The sequence below is a fragment of the Eumetopias jubatus genome, unplaced genomic scaffold (assembly GCF_037043125.1).
Source record: "Eumetopias jubatus isolate StellerSeaLion01/CBP00866 unplaced genomic scaffold, mEumJub1_p1.0 scaffold_8, whole genome shotgun sequence".
Lineage (NCBI taxonomy): Eukaryota > Metazoa > Chordata > Mammalia > Carnivora > Otariidae > Eumetopias > Eumetopias jubatus.
Genome location: NW_028274814.1, coordinates 9,678,081 through 9,697,622, shown reverse-complemented (window position 1 = coordinate 9,697,622; position 19,542 = coordinate 9,678,081). Strand labels below are relative to the sequence as shown.

The 19,542-nt window shown below is 40.5% G+C and overlaps 1 pseudogene; it reads right to left on the bottom strand.

Moving 5' to 3' along the window:
- The window catches only part of LOC148163648 (patched domain-containing protein 3-like), a 34,720-nt pseudogene that overhangs the window by 2,775 nt on the left and 12,403 nt on the right, over nt 1-19,542 (bottom strand).

Sequence of the window (19,542 nt, the reverse complement as noted above, 5' to 3'; positions counted from 1 at the left end):
ATTCCATTGTGTATATATACCACATCTTCTTTATCCATTCATCTGTCGATGGACATCTTGGCTCTTTCCACAGTTTGGCTATTGTGGACGTTGCTGCTATAAACATCGGGGTGCACGTACCCCTTCGGATCCCTACATTTGTATCTTTGGCGTAAATAACCAGTAGTGCAATTGCTGGATCGTATGGTAGCTCTACTTTCAACTGTTTGAGGAACCTCCATACTCTTTTCCAGAGTGGTTGCACCAGCTTGCATTCCCACCAACAGTGTAGGAGGGTTCCCCTTTCTCCGCATCCCCGCCAACATCTGTCATTTCCTGACTTGTTCATTTTAGCCATTCTGACTGGTGTGAGGTGGTATCTCATGAGGTTTTGATTTGGATTTCCCTGATGCCGAGCGATGTGGAGCACTTTTTCATGTGTCTGTTGGCCATTTGGATGTCTTCTTTGGAAAAATGTCAGTTCATGTCTTCTGCCCATTTCTTGATTGGATTATTTGTTCTTTGGGTGTTGAGTTTGATAAGTTCTTTATAGATTTTGGATACTAGCCCTTTATCTGATATGTCATTTGCAAATATTTTCTCCCATTCTGTCGGTTGTCTTTTGGTTTTGTGGACTGTTTCTTTTGCTGTGCAAAAGCTTTTTATCTTGATGAAATCCCAATAGTTCATTTTTGCCCTTGCTTCCCTTGCCTTTGGCGATGTTTCTAGGAACCTCATAAACCATTTTATACAGATGCCCAAACACATCAAGCCAACATTCTGTTGCTTAAAATATAAGCTGGACTTATCTGTTCTACAGTTAGCATCTAACTATCAATGTGGTATGATTTGAGAGGGACCACATAGTTCTCTCTCTCTCTCTCTCTCTCTCTCTGTCACACACACACACACACACACACACACACACACACACACACACACACACACCATTTTCCTCCTACTTTGTTTTTGGTACCCAGAATGTCAGGATTTAAACTTACTTTCCCCGGTTAGGGAATTGTTAGTAAAATGCAAGTACTCTTGAGGTCAGACACACGCACCAAAGTCAATCTTAAGAATCCCTTACATATTAATGCCTACTAAGGTAATTCTTTTCCACAGGGATGTTTCACGACTGGTTTGGAATAGAGACGGCAGAAGAACATTTGAGGACTTTGAAATCACCACTGAAAACTTGGAAAGGGGGACTAGCAAGAAGAAAGGGGAATTAGTAAGGACAGCATGAGCATGTTGCTGAGAAAGTTCACCTCCCTCAAGCTTTCTACTAGAGTTGACACCTACTTCCACTCATGTATACTGATACAAACTCAATAAAATAAACAAGTAAATACAAAAAGTGGAATAAAATGCTGATCTTCATTTCAATTTGGGGGGATCTTCTCCATGGGAGGGCGCTAGGAATTGCAACTTTGCCTCTGATCAGATGTTCTATGGGTATGATCAAGAAGGCAGAAGGCTCTAAAAGAACGTAAGTCTACACAGTCTGTCACAAACTGCATCCCGCCATCCCATGGCTAGCGGCCTTGAGGATTTCAGTTGTAGTCAGCTGGACAAAAGGGAGAATCAGAAGTACTAAGGACCAAGAATGAACTCATCGATATTTATCAGGTATTTAAAAACTAGTTTTATTATTTATAGAACCTTATTCAGAAATTGTCCTCACACATTTCTTGCTTGAGTTGCTTAAATCACACACACACACACACACACACACACACACACAGAACCGTTCACACTCCCGTGAATACACATACTATCCAATCCTGGTTTACATTAAATCAATTATATACACCTTAACCATAGTTGTTATTGGCTGTGGGGGGTACTGAGTGACTAAGTATAGCTGTGGACGAGACATCCAGTATACAGCTCATCACTGTCTGCCCTGGGAAACCAAATACTACTACTTCCAAGCTCCTTGCTTCCTCAAATATAAACACCTTTGTTTTCTCATGCTTATTATAAATTCTGAAAGTACAGGAAAATACAGAGAAAAATTTGAGCAACTGTAATTCCACCCTTCATTTTTACATATGTCCATCCAGAATTTGTCCTGTACAAATACGCCCGTACAACTGTATCTCTCTATTTCGAACACCTTGTTTCATAACCGGCATTTTTCTGGCAGAGGTTTTAGGTCTTATATGTACCTTACAGATCTTATAAATCTACCTCTTTCTAAGGACTGAATAGGATTCAAAATCTTAATATGTTATGTTTGAGTTGCCCAATCCCATGTTGATAGGGGATTAGATGGCTTTCAAAACCTTCCTGTTCTACATAATGCCAAAATGAACATAATTTTTCTACTTTTTAAGCACTTGTCCAATTACTAGGACAAATGCCTAGAAGTGGCATCAGTAAGCCAAAGGCATTCCCTGTTTAATTTTTAAGTCTTTTGATTTGTTGCAAAACTGGACTAACAGAAGGGTGTACCAGTTTATCATTGTCCCATAGCAGAATGAGTGTTCATTTCCATACAACTTTCCTTCAATCTTGCTGACATTTATTAATCTGGTAAGAAAACAAGGTGTCTCACTTTTGGTTTAATTTTCATCCCTCAGTTAATTGAGAGAGGAAATTATTTTTTTCTTATATTTCGGGGGATTCATATTTCGGACTTTTGGGGTGTGAACTGCCTGTTCATGTCCCTTGTCTGTGTTTTCCCATCTGGGGTACTAGACTTCTCTACCTCTAAGGACACATAATTCAATTTGACTTTCTTTTTTCCTGTCACCTCATTTTGGATCTATAGAGCCACTTAAATATAATTATTTTGCTTAATCTAACCTAAACTCCTTCCCTTATCTACCCTGCACCCCCACATTTACAACGTGTAGTCTCAACGTTTTGTTTTACTCACCCAGAATAAGAAACGGTGAATTTGCAACTAGGATCACAAATGGCACCCCAATGTCCAACATCAGGCCAAAACCGCTCACCACTGCCAAGGCCGCAGAAATCACTCCAAAGGCTGCAGCTCACATTTTGTTGCATACACAGTCACTCCTGTATATTTGGAGAGAAAAATCATGGGATCTGTGGTGGTAGCTTCTATACGGAAATTCCATCGGTTTATAGCATTCTCGACTTGGACACCTGGTCAGAAAGCTCTTGGGCAATCATTCCCATACCTGTCTACTGGAGACCTTTAACTCCCAGGCACCATCCCAGACCAAGTGGGAAAAAGGAGAGAGGGAACAGAGAAGTTATCTGTGCTTTTGCCAGACTTCCTGGGTGATTCTTCTGCAGCTGAGCAAGCACTACTCCCCACTGACTGGTAGCTGAGAACCACAAAGATGCACTAAAGCACTCCCGATGGTTAATTCCTCTCTGCTCTTCAAAGGGTGTCAATGGAATACAACAGCAAAGGGAGGGCAAGCTGTAGCAGAGAAAGTACCCATACCCAGTGCTCTTTTCACCCAACCCTTGACCCCAGCTAGCCATAGATGCAATCCTAAATAGCTCCTGTATTTCAGAGCCAGGTTCAATATGCATTGTGCTTAGCAAAATGTAGAAAGACTCCTCCTAAAACATTTTCAGGATTCTTGTCTACTGCTGAAGTGGGCTCTAGAAAAGTTGCTACTAATTGCAAAAGAGTTGGAAATGTAGTCCATTTTGAGTAACAAAGACGTGCCTGTTTCCCAGAAATGAGAATATATAGACAGCATTTTAAAGTATGGATTCGGTACTTGACCTACCCAACAACCACAACATGACATTTTTTAAAAAGATTATTTATTTATTTATTTATTTATTTATTTATTTATTTATTTGTCAGAGAGACAGTGAGAGAGCCAGGGAGCACAAGCAGGGGGCATGGCAGGCAGAGGGAGAGGGAGAAGCAGGGAGCCTGACGCTGGACTCGATCCCACAACCCTGGGATCATGATCTGAGCCAAAGGCGACACTTAACCGCTGAGCCACCCAGGGGCCCTCCACATTACATTTAAAAATATTGACAACAATCTCTGGTTTTATACCTCACTTGTTTGTTAACTGCTTCAAAACAAATGACTGATATTCGTCTCTAGATATTTTTAGGAAGAGAGAGAAACGAAGTTTGGATTGAAAACTAGGAGTCCACTATGGAAATGGAAGCACTGATTCTAACACAGCAAGAACACGACTAAAGACCTTTTACTGTTGTAACAATAAAGTAGCTAAACTTTCTTATTATGAAAAAAAGGTCTACGCCATGGTTGTATTTCACTTTTTTTCAGCCCACCGGCGCTAGGAGTTAAATTCAGGGCCCCAAATCAACCACACACGCAAAATTCCAGAGCAAAAGTAAATTGCTTTGTTAGAATAAAATTTGACTATAATGAATACTTTCTTCAAACACTACTGGCTTATAGCAGTTTAAAAGAAGAAAGTAACAAAGATGAACTCTGAAATCAGAAAGATTAAGGAGAATAAAAGTTACATATGACATTTATTTCCATTTCTTCTCTCAAGTTTCCGGATTTTTTGGTGTGAATTTTTCAGATGGGGGAGTATGACTTTACTTTGACTAGTTGCTCAGTTGACTTTCTCTCAATGACCTTTATTTTAATGTTCAATAGGCAATGGAAGAAAAGATTTGAAAGTGGAACACTGTAGGAGTTTGGTGAATACACTCGCAGATATTCCAGTCCCCCAGAAGGATTTTGCTTTAAGCAGTTTATCAGAATGACCTAGGAGAGTCTTAGAACCTTAGATTTCCTGGAACCTAGCTATGCAGATCCTGATTCAGTAGGTTTGTAGTGAAGCTGCTGAGTCTCTGTGTCTAAAACTTTCCTCATACGATTGCAGTGCTCAGGCCGATTTGGGCATCACTGGCAGCAAAATGGCCAATCTTCTGAATTTTTTATTCACTTAGCAGAGAAGGGCTAAATTAGAAATTACTGCCCTTAGAAAACAATCTGTATGTTTGGTGAGGGTTACCTTCCTTGAAAGGTAATGATGTCTCCCACGAGTAAACAATAATTTAGAGTGTGTTTGAGAAGGGAAAGATTTTCCCCAGATTGTTTCAGAAACTGATCTAATATTTGGGGTAAGTTTTGTCATTTCCAGAATGTTAGACAATTCTGAAATAGTCTAGAAGCTCAATATACCACTACTTGCTGTAGAATAAGGTTTAAATTAGAGCATAAACTTGAAAAAGTCTTACTATTGTTCACATGACTTCACTACAAGACAATAAACACAGAACCCTAAAATGTGTTCAAGTAAGGGTTCTGGGGGCGCCCGGGTGGCTCAGTCGTTCAGCGTCTGCCTTCGGCTCAGGTCATGATCCCAGGGCCCTGGGATCGAGCCCCACATCGGGCTCCCTGCTCCGCGGGAAGCCTGCTTCTCCCTCGCCCACTCCCCCTGCTTGTGTTCCCTCTCTCGCTGTGTCTCTCTCTGTCAAATAAAGAAAGAAAGAAAAATCTTTCTTAAAAAAAAATACGGGTTCTGTGTGAGGCAAATGCATGCATGCAAAGAATAACCTTCATACGTAAGTATCTGACACAAGCAGGATAGGCAATGGCTTAGGGACTGTCTAGGAGGCCCCGCCCAGAACAGAGAGAAGAGATTCTCAGTGATAACAGAGGGGTAGGTGTGGGAGATGTCCAAGGAACTTACAAACACATTCGTGGGGGAATTAGTTTTATTTGCGAGCCCAGAGAAGGCTTGAAATTGAATTGAATCATCGAACTGAACCATCATGGCAGCATCTGTACCTTAAGAATTTTCCTGCTCCCTTTCCTCTTCTCCCTGGGCATGCTCCAACCCAGGAGGCACCTTAGCAAGATGGAAAGTAGGGAGAGACGTGATAGAAGAGGGCTGGTGAGTCCCCTTTTTCCCCATTAAGGACTATCCCGCGCAGCCTGCTCTGGCTAAGAGTGCTGGGGGGAAACTTAGCTTCAAACCCAGTTACCCCTCTTGATTATTACATGGACACTGGCATTTTAATTCTGAATGGAGCGTTTTGTCTTACCTAAGAATGACCACAAAAGTCACAGGACCTGCCTGAGTTTTCGGGCGACAGAGGAAGAACTTGCTCGACCTACAAAACTTCAAGGGAACAAAGGGAGACCAAAATAAAGTTGCTGTATGTTTATACCTCATGAGTCCCATGTGTTCAGTATGTTGGTTACATCCACATAATGTCTTCAAAGAGACATAAATATAAATCATTTTCTAATTGCCTTTGGTATAAGATTTTCTGTATTACTGTCCATAATCATCTGTTGTTGTTTTTTTTAAAGATTTTATTTATTTATTTGCAGAGAGAGACACAGCGAGAGAGGGAACACAAGCAGGGGGAGTGGGAGAGGGAGAAGCAGGCCTCCCGCGGAGCAGGGAGCCCGATGCGGGGCTCGATCCCGGGACCCTGGGATCACGACCCGAGCCGCAGGCAGACGCCCAACGACTGAGCCACCCGGGCGCCCCTGTCCATAATCATTTGTGAAGAGAAGCAAGAATTGATATAAACTTGTATCTTCAGAACCAACTATCTAGTTGAAAACTCTAGTTGAAAACTTTCTCTAGTAGAAAACTTGTACCAAACCAGTTGTTGGTACCTTGTAGATTCCACACTAGTTTAACATTTTTTTTTTACTCTACCGACTTTAACAAGACTGAATTTTGTCTTTTCCCCTCCCCATTCTTCCTCCCTCTCTCCCTCCCTCCTACCCTTCCTCTTTAGTATTTTGGTTTGTTTGCTTTCTAGGGGATGTGGTCTTTCTTTCCAGAATAACAAAGTTGTGAGATAGTTTATTGACTCCAGAGAAGTACCCACTGTGGTTAACTCCCTTTACCTCCTGGGGCCTCATTTTTCTCTACCTTAAAATCTAGAGAGTTAAATGATATCATTTGTTCGAAACCAACCTACGCATGAGAATCAACTAGAGAAGTTTTTGAAATATAGATTTCCTAACTGAACCCACAGAGACTTCATTCAATAGGGCAGGGCCTCAGAATATGTGGGTTTAGAGATCTCTCTGTGACTGCTGAGAATCACTGGAATGATATAATCTGTGGGGTTCTTTCTACACCTCAATTCTTTTGTTTTGCTGATATTTTTCATATTTTGGTTGTCTGATCACAAGAGCCCAAGTCAACCCTAATGCCTAGATAACAATTTAGGCTTAACAAGGTAAACCCCACATCAGAACAATGAAGATACCTAAGTCAGTTAAATTAGAGATTAAATTTTTATATACTTAGAAGTGCTAGTTCAAGCTTATAACAGAAATAAGGACTTGTTTAGTTCTATCAGCATATCTGCCTCCAAATGGAATAATTAGTCATAATTGGCACAATATGTAAGATAAAAAACATACGCCAAATCAAACAAAACTGGCCACAATTTCTTTTTTTTTTTTTTTGAAGATTTTATTTATTTATTTGACAGAGAGAGAGCGCACAAGCAGGGGGAGTGGCGGGCAGAGGGAGAGGGAGAAGCAGGCTCCCTGCTGAGCAAGGAGCCAGATGTGGGGCTCGATCCCAAGACCCTGAGATCGTGACCTGAGCTGAAGGTAGCCACTTAACCGACTGAGCCACCCAGGCGTCCCTGGCCACAATTTCTTTATGTCTTTTTACTATTCTCTCTGATTGCACCCTATGGCTAATCGGGAAAAAAGTTTAAATAATAAGAGTTTAGTGCTGGACGTCAGCAAAACCTGGAGTAGGAATTTCCCAAGTCTCATCACCCCTCCCAAGCCCCAGAAATATAGAAAAAGAAGCATATATTTTCAGAATTCTGTGAACTCTGAAAAATAGTCAAAAGCTTACAACAACCAAGCAAGTGTTGAATAAAAGAAAAGGTGGGGGAGCACTTCAAACTAGTAGGAAGGTTTTATAGTGAATTTACATGCCCTGTCCCTCTCCCTCTCCAGTGTGGTAGAAGTCATAAAGTGGCAGATGTGTTAAAGCGGCCACAGGCTCAAGGTGGCCACAGCATTAAGGCAGTGGCAGTCTTAAAGCCGTAACAGCTCATGTCACCAGTATGGAACCAATTCCCTGTTTCTGGAGGAAGCAGAGCAGATCGTATTCCTAAAACATTTTATGTCTGTTCCAACATGTTTGGGGGCTACCTGAAGGACTGATGCGAAGCACTCCTCTGTTTTGTCTAACTCAACTCAGGTTGAGAAAATTGGAAATGCCACAGGTTGAGTTAACAAACCTCAAGTGCATAGAGCAAAAGGTTACAGCTCAAAAATACAAAAGACCGCCGGTGGCTAAAGATGAGTAGCATTTCTCTGGGAATTTAGGACAGTAAAAAGCACTCAGGTATACTGGGGAATTTCAAAAGTTACTCAGGGCAAGATGTATGCTCAGAAAAAACCTGAGAAGACCCTAAGCTTTCACCTAGGGCTGATCCCTAGGCACAGTGTAAGCCTTGCTAAGTGCTGAAGGAGGGTCCAGGCATAGAACCACTTTGCAAAAAGTGGGAGAGCTCCTGGCATCCAAGGAAGTCTATGTCAAGACACTAGCTAAGGCGCCTGGGTGGCTCAGATGGTTAAGCATCTGCCTTCGGCTCAGGTCATGATCCCGGGGTCCTGGGATTGAGTCCCGCATCGGGCTCCCTGCTCCTTGGGAGCCTGCTTCTCCCTCTGCTTCTCTCTCTCTCTCCCTCTCTCTCTCTCCCTCTGTCTCTCATGAATAAATAAATTTAAAAAAAAGACACTAGGTAAACACAAGCTAAGGTACAGAAACTTCAGTGACTACAAAAACAAGAATTACAGTCTTTACAATAATAGTTTGAGGAAATCACTAAGAAAATGGACTACTGCAGACTTAAATAAACACATTAAAAAACAACAGAAAACTCTAGGGAAGGGGGAATCTGATTTCCAGTTACTACCTCATGACAGCCAAATGCCCAGTTTTCAACAACAACGACAACAGCAAAAATCACAAGGTACACAAAGAAAGAGGAAAGTGGCTCAAAATATGTTTGAAACAAAATAAATCAACAGAAATAATCCTTGAGTAAAGACAAAGATAGGACTTAACTAAACAAACACTATAAACACTGTTCTACATATGCTGACAGAGCTAAAGGAGAGCACTGATAAGGAAATTAAAAAAATAATGTTTAAATTTATAATAATAAATTAAAATAATGTTATGCTTAACATTTATTTATTTGAGAGAGAGCAAGAGAGCGAGTGGGGGGAAGGGCAGAGGGAGAGAATCTTCAAGCAGACTCCACATTGAGCACAGAGCCCGCTGTGGGGCTCAATTTCACCACCCATGAGATCATGACCTGAGCTGAAACCAAGAGTCAGACACTTAACCAACTGAGCCACTCAGGCGCCACCCTATTTGTGTGTTTTTGAAGTTAAGCTGGTATCAATTTAATGTAGATTGTTTAAAATTTAGAATTATATGAATCTCCATGGTAAGAAAATCTCACAAAGTCATTGCCAAAGGAAATGACAAGAGAATCAAACAGCTCACTAGAAAAATGGAAACTAAATATTCAAGAGGCATAATGGATGAAATGAGGGACAAAAAGCTATAAGATACACAGAATGCAAAGAGCCAAATAGCAGAAGTCTTTTCTTGTCAGCAGTTACTTTAAATATAAATGTACTAAAGTCTCCAGTCAAAACGTAGAGATTGACAAAATGGATAAAATAACATGATTCAACCCTCTGCTGTCTACAAGAGACTCACTTTAGATCCAAAGACATAAACAAATGGAAAGTTAAAGGATGGAGAAAGATGTTTCATACGAATAGTAACCAAAGGACAGCAGGGGTGGATATACTAATATGAGACAAAAGAGACTTTATTTTAAAAATGGTTAAAAGAGACAAAGAAGGACATTATATATTGATAAAAAGGCCAATTCATCAAGAAGATAGAAAAACTACAAACATACATGCGCCACCAATAGAGACCCAGAATACATGAAGCAAATATTGACAGACTTGTAGAGAGAAATAGGTAGCTCTACAGTAATAGTTGGAGAATTCAGTATACCATTTTCTTTTTTTTTTTAAGATTTTATTTATTTATTGAGAGAGAGAATGAGAGAGAGAGAACATGAGAAGGGGAGGGTCAGAGAGAGAAGCAGACTCCCCGCCGAGCAGGGAGCCTGACGCGGGACTCGATCCTGGAACTCCAGGATCACGACCTGAGCCAAAGGCAGCCACCCAACCAACTGAGCCACCCAGGTGCCCCAGTATACCATTTTCAATAATAAATAAAACACCTAGGCAGATAATCTATAAGGAAACATAAGAAATGGACAACACTATAAATCAGTTAGACCTTACAGAGATATATAGAACACTCAACCCAATGATAGCAGAATTCTCAAGTGCACGTGAAACATCCTCTGGAATAGATCATATGTTAGGTTACAAAATATGTCTGAAAGTGTAAAAATATTGAAATTACACAAAGTATCTTTTCAACCAGCAATGGAATGAAGCTCCAAATCAATAATAGAGGGAAAACTGGATAATTCAAAATATATGGAAATTAAACAACTAATGGGCCAAAGAATAAATCACACAGGAAACTAGAAAATACTTAGCAACAAATGAAAAGAAATACACAGTATACCATATCATAATTTACTGGATGTAGCAACACCAGTGCTCACAGATAAATTTCTACTACATTAAAAAAAGAAAAAAGATCTTAAATCACCTTATGGTGATTTCTAGACATTCTGTAGAAATAGAAACAAAACAAAACCCAAAGCTAACAGAAGGAAGGAAATGAAAAGATTAGAACAGAGAAAAATAAAACTGGAATAGAAAAACAAAGGAGAACGAACAAAAGTAAAAGTTGGTTATTTAAAAAAATCAACAAATTGACAAACTTTTATCTAGAGTGACGAAGAAAAAGAAGATCCAAATAACTAAATCAGATATGAAAGTGAAGGCATTACTACTGATTTTAGAGAAATAGAAAGGATTATAAAAAATACTATAAACGACTTACACCAACAAATTAGATAACCTAGATGAAATGCACAAATTTCTAGAAACACACAAAAGACCTAAACTGACTCAAGATGAAATAGAAAATCTCAACAGACATGTAAGAAGGAAAAAGATTGAATCGGTAATCAAAAACCTCCCGACAAAGAAAAGTCCAAGACCAAATCATTTCACTGGTGAATTTTACTAAACACGTAAAGAAGAATTAACACCAATCCTTCTCAAATCCTTCCAAAAAATTGAAAAGGAAGGAACACTTCCTAACTCATTCTATGAGGCCACATTACACTAATACCAATGCAAGACAAAGACTACAAGAAGACTACAGATCAACATCTCTTATGACTATGGATGCAGATATCCTTAATAAAATTCTAGCGAACCCAATTCAATAGAACATTAAGAGGATTATACATCATGACCAAGTGGGATTTATCGCAGCGATGCAAGAGTGGTTCAACATGGGAAAATCAATCAGTGTAATACACCACACTAATAGAGTAAAGGATAAAAAGCACATGATCTTCTCAATAGATGCAGAAAAGGCATTTGACAAGATCTAATACCCATTTATGATAAAAAAAAAAAAAACCTCAAGAAGCAAGGAATAGAAATGAACTTCCTCAAAATGATAGGGGCATTTATGAAAACTGCAGAGCTAACATTATAGTCAATAGTGAAAGATTGAAAGAGTTCCCTCTAAAGTCGGGAACAAGATAAAGGTGCCCATTTTCACCAATGGCATTCAACACTGAAGTAGAAGTGCTAGCCAGAGCAATGAGATAAGAAATAGAAATAAAAGGAATTCAAACTGGAAATGAAGAAGGTAACTATTCCTTTTTACATGATTACATGATCCTATATCTGAAAATTCCAAAGAATCCACAATCAAACTAATAGAGTTAATAAACAAATTGAGCAAAGCTGCAAGATACAAGATCAACACACAAAAATCAGTTGTTTCTATTTGTGTGCAATCAACAATCCATAAATGAAATGAAGAAAGCAATTCCATTTAAATAGTGTCTAAAATAATAAAATATTTAGAAATAAATTTAAACAAGGAAGTGAAAGACTAAAAATTACAAAAATTTGGTAAAGAAACTAAAGAAGACCTAAATTAATGGAAAGAAATCCTTAGTTCATGGGGAGGAGGACAGTATTGTTAAAATGTCAATCACACCTAAAACAACCTATAGATTCAACACACTCTTTCTTACAAAATTCCAATTGGCCTTTTTTCTTCAGAAATGGAAAACCCAACCCTCAACTTCCTACGGAATTGCAAGGATCCCTGGATAATCCAAACTAATCATGAAAAGGAAGAAAAGAACTGGAGGACTCTGATTTCCACAACAAAGCTACAGCAATCAAAAGAGTGTGGTACTAGCAAATCAACAGACTTGTAGGCTAATGGAATAGAATTGAGAGTCCAGAAATAAACCCATACGTCTACAGCCAATTGATTTTTGACAAGGATGCCAAATCCAACCAACTTGGAAAGAACAGTCTCTTCAACACATGGTACTTGGACAACTGGATTTCCATATGTGCAAGAATGAATTCCATATGTGAGTAGAATGACCTCTACTCACACCGTATACAAAAATGAACTAAAAGCTGATCAAGGGCGCCTGGGTGGCTCAGTTGGTTAAGCGACTGCCTTCGGCTCAGGTCATGATCCTGGAGTCCCAGGATCGAGTCCTGCATCCGGCTCCCTGCTCAACAGGGAGTCTGCTTCTCCCTCTGACCCTCCCCCCTCTCATGTGCTCTCTCTCTCTCATTCTCTCTCTCTTTCAAATAAATAAATAAATCTTTAAAAAAATAAAAAAAATAAAAGCTGATCAACAACTTAAATATAAGAGCTAAAACCATGAAACTCTTAGAAGGAAACACAGGGAAAATGTGCATGACCTTGGACTTGTCAATGGATTCATAGATGTAACACCAAAAGCATAAGTAGCAAAAAGAAAATGATAAAAGACAAATTGGATTTCATCAAAATTAAAAAATCCTGTGCATTAAAGACATTATCAAAAAAGTGAAGAGACAGTACATGGAAGTGGGAGGAAATATTTACAAGTCATGTATTTTTTTTTTTTTTTTGAGAAAGAGAGAAAGAGAAAGATAGCAAGAGCATGAGCAGGGGAGAGGGGCGGGTGGGGGGAAGAGAAAATCTTAAGTAGGCTCCACACCCAGCACTGAGCCTGACGAGGGGCTCGATCTCACAACCCTGAGATCATGAGCTGAGCTGAAACCAAGAGTTGGGACGCTCAACCAACTGAGCCACCCAGGCACCCCTAGAAATCATATCTCTGATAAGGGTTTAATATCCAAAATACACAAAGTACTCATCAACAACAGGACTCAACAACCGAAAGACAAATAACCCAATTAAAAAATGGGCAAAGGACTTGCATAGACATCTCTCCAAGGAAGATAGGCAAATGGCCAATAAACGCATGAAAAGATACTAAACATCATCAGTAATTAGGGAATTGTAAATCAAGCCACACTTTGCCACTACTAAGATGGCTATAATCAATAAAACAAAAAGTAACAAGTGTTGGTGAGGATGTGCAGTAATTGGAACCCTTATACATTGCTGGTAGGATATAAAATGGGGTAGCCTCTGTGGCAAGCAGTTTGGCCGTTCTTCAAGGAATTATCATACAACTCACCAATTCAAGTCTTAGGTATATACTGAAAGGAATTGAAAACAGGAGCTCAAACAAATATTTGTCCACCAGCATTATTTACAATAGCCAAAAGGTGGAAACATTGCAAGTGCCCATCAACAGACAAGTGGATAAACAGTGCTGTTTATACACGATGAAATATTAGTCAGTCATAAAAAGGAATGAAGTTTTGATGCAAGCCACGTCATAGCTGAACCTTGAAAACATTGTGCTAAGTGAAATGAGCCAGTTACAAAAGAACATATATTGTATGATTCCACTTATATGAAATCTCTAGAACAGGCAAATTCATAGGGATAGAAAGTAGATGAAGGTTAACCGGGACTGGGGCCGTGGAGGGTTACTGCCTAATGCTTATACAAATTCTGTTTGGGGTGATGGAAAATGTTTAGAAACAGATAGTTGTGACGGTTGCACGTTGAATCTAATTCAACGGCTGACAGTGTGAATCTGATTAATGCCACTGAAAAATGATTGAAATGACATATTTTATATCTTTTATATGTATTTCATCGCACGCAAATAATTTTTAAAAAGAGTTAAACAACCAGTAAAGCTGTTTTACCTGTAGCATGATGCGACTGCAAATAATATGATTAGCACGTATGCCAAGTGCAACAAAGGGATCACGTTCATAGATGTTGCTTCAAATTCTAGTTGTCTGGAAAGTGACGTGAAATAGACCAACTGCCACAAAAATATACCCAAGTAAATAACTTTTCACTCCAATATCTGTGTGTGTTACAAACACTACTGAAACACTATAGCTTATTCATTGAAACAACAGGTTAAAATTTAGTAAAAGATCAAAATATGTGAACTATGACTTTAGAATAAAGAAGGCAACATAGATATGCTTCTTCCCGCAAATCCCTGCCATGCTTTCCAAAGTTTCTTGCAAAAACCCGACGTTTGAAACTCCTGACTATACAAAATCTGAGTTCTGTATGAGACCGTGAAGTCATTAACAGCCACAGAAAAGTGTCACTTTTTCTAAATTTTATTAGGTTGTTATCTTTCACTATTTTAATTGCATTGATATTTCAGAAAGATCTAGCATTCAAAGGCTTTTTCCAGTAGTTGTCTCACTCTGACCAGGCTTATTCACAAGTACTAGTAGGCTTGCTGGCCCAACGTTACCGAATAGTTAGCATGTGCCTGGCACTATGCGATCACTTACTCGGAAAATGCTAAGCTAGTTCTCTTTTCAAAAACAGCATGGAACTTCTGCTTAAAGGTTTTTTTTTTTTAATTTTATTTTTTATTTCAGTGAAGTCCAAACAAGTTTTAGGGGGCTCCCCCAAACAGCAGAGACTTTAACTAAAAGTAGGAATTTCAAAGTCATTTGACTAGGAAACCTGATGGTCAATGTCTGTATGGAACAGACCTACCTTGAGGATGTAGGATTTGTGTTTTCCACCAGAACATTACTAAAGATTTAAGATTTGTGGCATCCTTTGATGCGTGAGATTAAGGACTCTGGATTAAGTACCAAATAGAGTAGAGCACTCCCAGCTTCAAGCCACGGACTCCCTCAAATAATCAGGGAGTGCTACTGCTATGATCCTTGGAAGGAGTGTCCTTATTCCTCCCACCTTCTCCTGGCCTCCCTATCAAGCCCAGCCACCAGGTACCTGGATCTTCTTCAGGGCCAGACTCGTTTCGATGTTGCTAAATTGGTCCAGGAAATGGATCAACCACATCTTGCTAAGCTCGTTGATCTCTCCATCCTCAGTCTTCAGGTAGTACAGAAGTCACATGGCTTTGGCCTTCACGAGTAACTGGTTCCTTCCCGTCCTCTTGCCTGAAAGGGTTCCTCCAATGGTGCCGGCCAGGTAGATGGGCTGACTTGTTTGGTTGAAGATTGGGAAGGTGATGTGTCTCAGGTCGAGGTTCTTGTTCATCTGCCAGGCAGCCAGGAGTGGGTTGGAGGGCACGCAGAGGCCCTGGTTCTTAGTGCACACCTGACTGTAGCGGATCTGGGTTCCGTTTTCCTCTGTCACATACAGATCCTGTACCACGTCCTTCAGTTTACCAATTTCCTCTAGGATTTCTTGTTCTAGCAGTGAGGCCGTGTTGGAGACTGCCAGAATACAGGCGAAATTGACTTCGGTGCTCTTCCTGGAGATGGAGAAGCGGTAAGAGTCCTTGCCGGTAACATGTCCCTGCACAAAGCGCCGCTCAGCTTTGGCCGGGCTCCCTATGGGGGTGTACTTCTCGAGGTTTTCTTCTAAATCCTTGGGCCAGGGGCGCCTGGGTGGCTCAGTTGGTTAAGCGATTGCCCTCGGCTCAGGTCATGATCCTGGAGTCCGGGATCGAGTCTCACATCAGGCTCCCTGCTCAGCAGGGAGTCTGCTTCTCCCTCTGACCCTCCCCCCCTCATGTGCTCTCTCTCTCATTCTCTCTCTCAAATAAATTTAAAAACAATCTAAAAATAAAAAAAAAAATAAATAAATCCTTGGGGCAGTAAATCGAGGTAGTGCCCAGAGCAGCCGTCAGCAGCATGGGTGCCAGCAGGGAGATCCAGGGGTGCGAGCCCACCTCCCACCCCAGCCTTCCGAAGGCGTGGGAGAGGGGCGCCTCTAGGCAGTCGGTGTGGCAGCGGGGTCTCTCCCACAACTGACTTTCTGACCGGGGAGCCGGCAGACTTGAACGTCCCCGCACTGACACCGACTGGGATTGGGACGCTCAAGGGACTGCATGCTCTGCCGGGAAGCCCAGTTCAGCTCCGGTTCCTGCCTCGCCTCCGCCTCGCCTCCGCCTCGGGCCAGGCCTCTGGCACCACCCGTGGAGGGACTAAGGCTCACTTTCAGCAAGGAAAAGCAACGTTCTCAAACTGGACAGCTGATGAGACTGCAGCTACTTGGGGGAGCAACGGCTTCCTGGAGAAATTCTACCGGAGTCTGTTTGACTTCTGGCGGTTCACGCCGGGAGCCTGGAGGCGTGGTTGGGGATCACGTGTTTTTTTTTTTTTTTTTTTTTTTAGGATTTTTATTCATTTATTTGTGAGGGAGAGAGAGAGAGAGCACAAGCAGGGGGAGCAGTAGAGGGAGAGGGAGAAGCAGGCTCCTCACTGAGCAAGGAGCCCGATGTGGGACTCGATCGCAGGACACTGGGATCATGACCTGAGCCGAAGGCAGATGCTTAACGACTGAGCCACCTAGGCGACCCAGGGATCACGTGTTTTGACCCATAGCCTCACTAGCCCCAAATTTGTCTGGGGCATGCCTGTGCCCTCGGGAGTCTAGTTAACACAGAAACACTTCCTAAAGGTGAGTAAGAGGCGTGCCTGTTCTACAAGACTTACATTTTATTGGGGGAATTTGGTTTGTCCATACACACACATGTCCTAACCTTTCTGGGATCATCCAGTAACACAGTTATTGGCTAAGGTGAACCTGGTACACTTACTTTATTATTTTTATTAACTACAAGCTAAAATAGACATTCGCCTTGTAAAAGGTTAGAAGTCAAGATGTAGAATGAGAAGTGAGTGTTTATCTTTGGTCTGTTCCACAGTTCCCAGGATGGAGGGACCCCTGTGTTCATGTCACCTTTTTTATGAAAGTCCTCACCTACCTTTTAACATGCAGGAACTGAAAGGCAGGTGGTGAGCGGTTCCGAGAGTTAGGAGAATTGCTTGCCATGTTTTCCATAGTTGGCAGTCACCTAGCATTAATTGTGATTGCGTTTTTCTGTGGGGAGTTATGGCATTTTACCGAAATCTCCAGATTGTAAGAATACCAAGGCCAAGAGTTTAAGGAAGATACCTTTAACAGTATTTTAAAGGAGAAAGTAATAAGAGATACTGTTAAGTTGGCTTTACAGAAAGTCATTGCTTAAGAGTGACATTAATAACCACAAGATGGCACACAGTTTCTATTGAATTTTTAAAATTTTTAAAATTTTTTTATTTTTTAAAGATTCTATTTATTTTTTGCCAGAGAGAGAGAGCGAGAGAGGGAACACAAGCAGGGGGAGCTGCAGAGGGAGAAGGAGAAGCAGGCTTCCCGCTGAGCAGGGAGCCTGACATGGGGCTCGATCCCAAGAGCCTGGGATCATGACCTGAGCCGAAGGCAGACGCTTAAGGACTGAGCCACCCACCCCGTTTTCTATTTTAAAAAAAGTTAGGGTAAATGGGACCGAGGATTCCTTTTCTCCTTTATCTGCATGTTGCAAGTCCTAGTTATAGCTACATCTGGAGTTTATCCTTGGTGTGCTATAAATCTAGAGGCACCTGTATCACATTTAAATGGAGGAACTGATCTGGGAATTCCATTTGTTAAACCATATTAACATTATGGAGAGAAATGGCTCAGCTGGTTTCCTAAACATTTAGGATGTAATGTTAGAGGGAGGGTGTTCACAAGTATTCTGTAATGTGCAAAACCAAACACAGGGCCTCTTACTGCCCATCTTTATGGTATTTCTTTAGCACAGCATCAGCGTGTTTTTTTTTTTTTTTATTCTCAAAACACAACATTCAAAACAAAATTTCTACAATTGCTCATAAATCAGCCACTGTGAAGTACTAAATTCTATAGGAAAATATGTACCTCAAGGTTTGCTTTTATCGAGTTTTTTCATTCTAGTTCATTGATTCTAGATTACATAATTTTGCTAATCTAGTTATCTAGATTACTAATGTTTGTGTGGGTTTAGAATGTCAATAAAAAATACCACTAATACTTGTTCCCCACCGGTTTTACTGTATTATTCCATAAAAGGAATTTGGCACTTTTAAAATGAGCTCATCTGCCCTATTTGAGTCGTGACACCCTTTCTATTGGTTTCAGAGCTCTAGACTAATCCAAGTGCAGCTATAACATGGCCTAGAAGTCACATGTCCTAAGGGACAAGTCTCTGAAGTTTCTTCCTTTCAATTCAGACAACCCTCTGGCCTTAATGTGAGAATGGTGTCTACTTTGTCAGGATAGGATTCTCCATACTTTATAAAATACCTTCTGGATGAGAAGGGGGTGGGTATTGGGAATTCAAGAATACAGTTTAGAACTTAAAATTTTATCTAGTATACTTCTTACCCTTCTTCAGTCTAGATAAAATGAAGCAGGCAAAGCATTACCTTTTCTTTTCTCTTACACGTTGATTCCATTTTCTTCTGTTCCCCAGTCCCTTCTCAAGCCTGTCCAATTTTTTTTCTCTTCCCCCTGTTTCTCCTTTTCTAAGTCCCATTCTCTCAGGTTAGCCAAACTGACTTTGGCATAAATAAAGGGCAGTTGCCCGTTATTTTTTTATTTCTTATTTAAAAATTTATTTGCCATTTTTATTTATAGGATGCTTCTCTTTTAAGTCTGTATTTTAGTTACTTGATAATCTGTTTCCCACACTTGAGTATGAGCTCCTCAGACACAAGGACTGCATCTTGTTCATCCCTGTGTTTGATACTCAGAGGACACTCTAATGTTAGTCATAACTGAGGTGGTCCTGCTTGTCTTTCCACAGCTCTAGAAATGATATAATTCAAATACGGCAGACATAAGGGCTGAAATATATTCTGTGGATCCCGTAGGGACTGCCCAGATGTCTGTGTTGTAACTGAGACAGCAGGTATTTTTTTGCATCTTTTCACCTGCCCTATCTTAAGCTTTTTTCCTTTTCCTTTCTGGAATTAAAACAGTATAGCCATTCGTCCTAACTCGCATAATAATCTGTCACAGAGCGTTATGAAGTCACTCGGTTTTCCTTTTCTAGATTGAAATCTAAAGATTTAATAAAACGATTGGCCATTGAGAAGAGGCTCTAAAATTGAAATATGAATAATTAAGAAAGAAACTGAAGAAAGGACAGCAGCAAGAATTGATCATGAATGTAGTGATGGGGAAGAAACTTTTTTTTTTTTTTTTGAGAGACAGAATGAGAGGGAGAAGGAGCAGAAGAAGAGGGAGAGAGAAT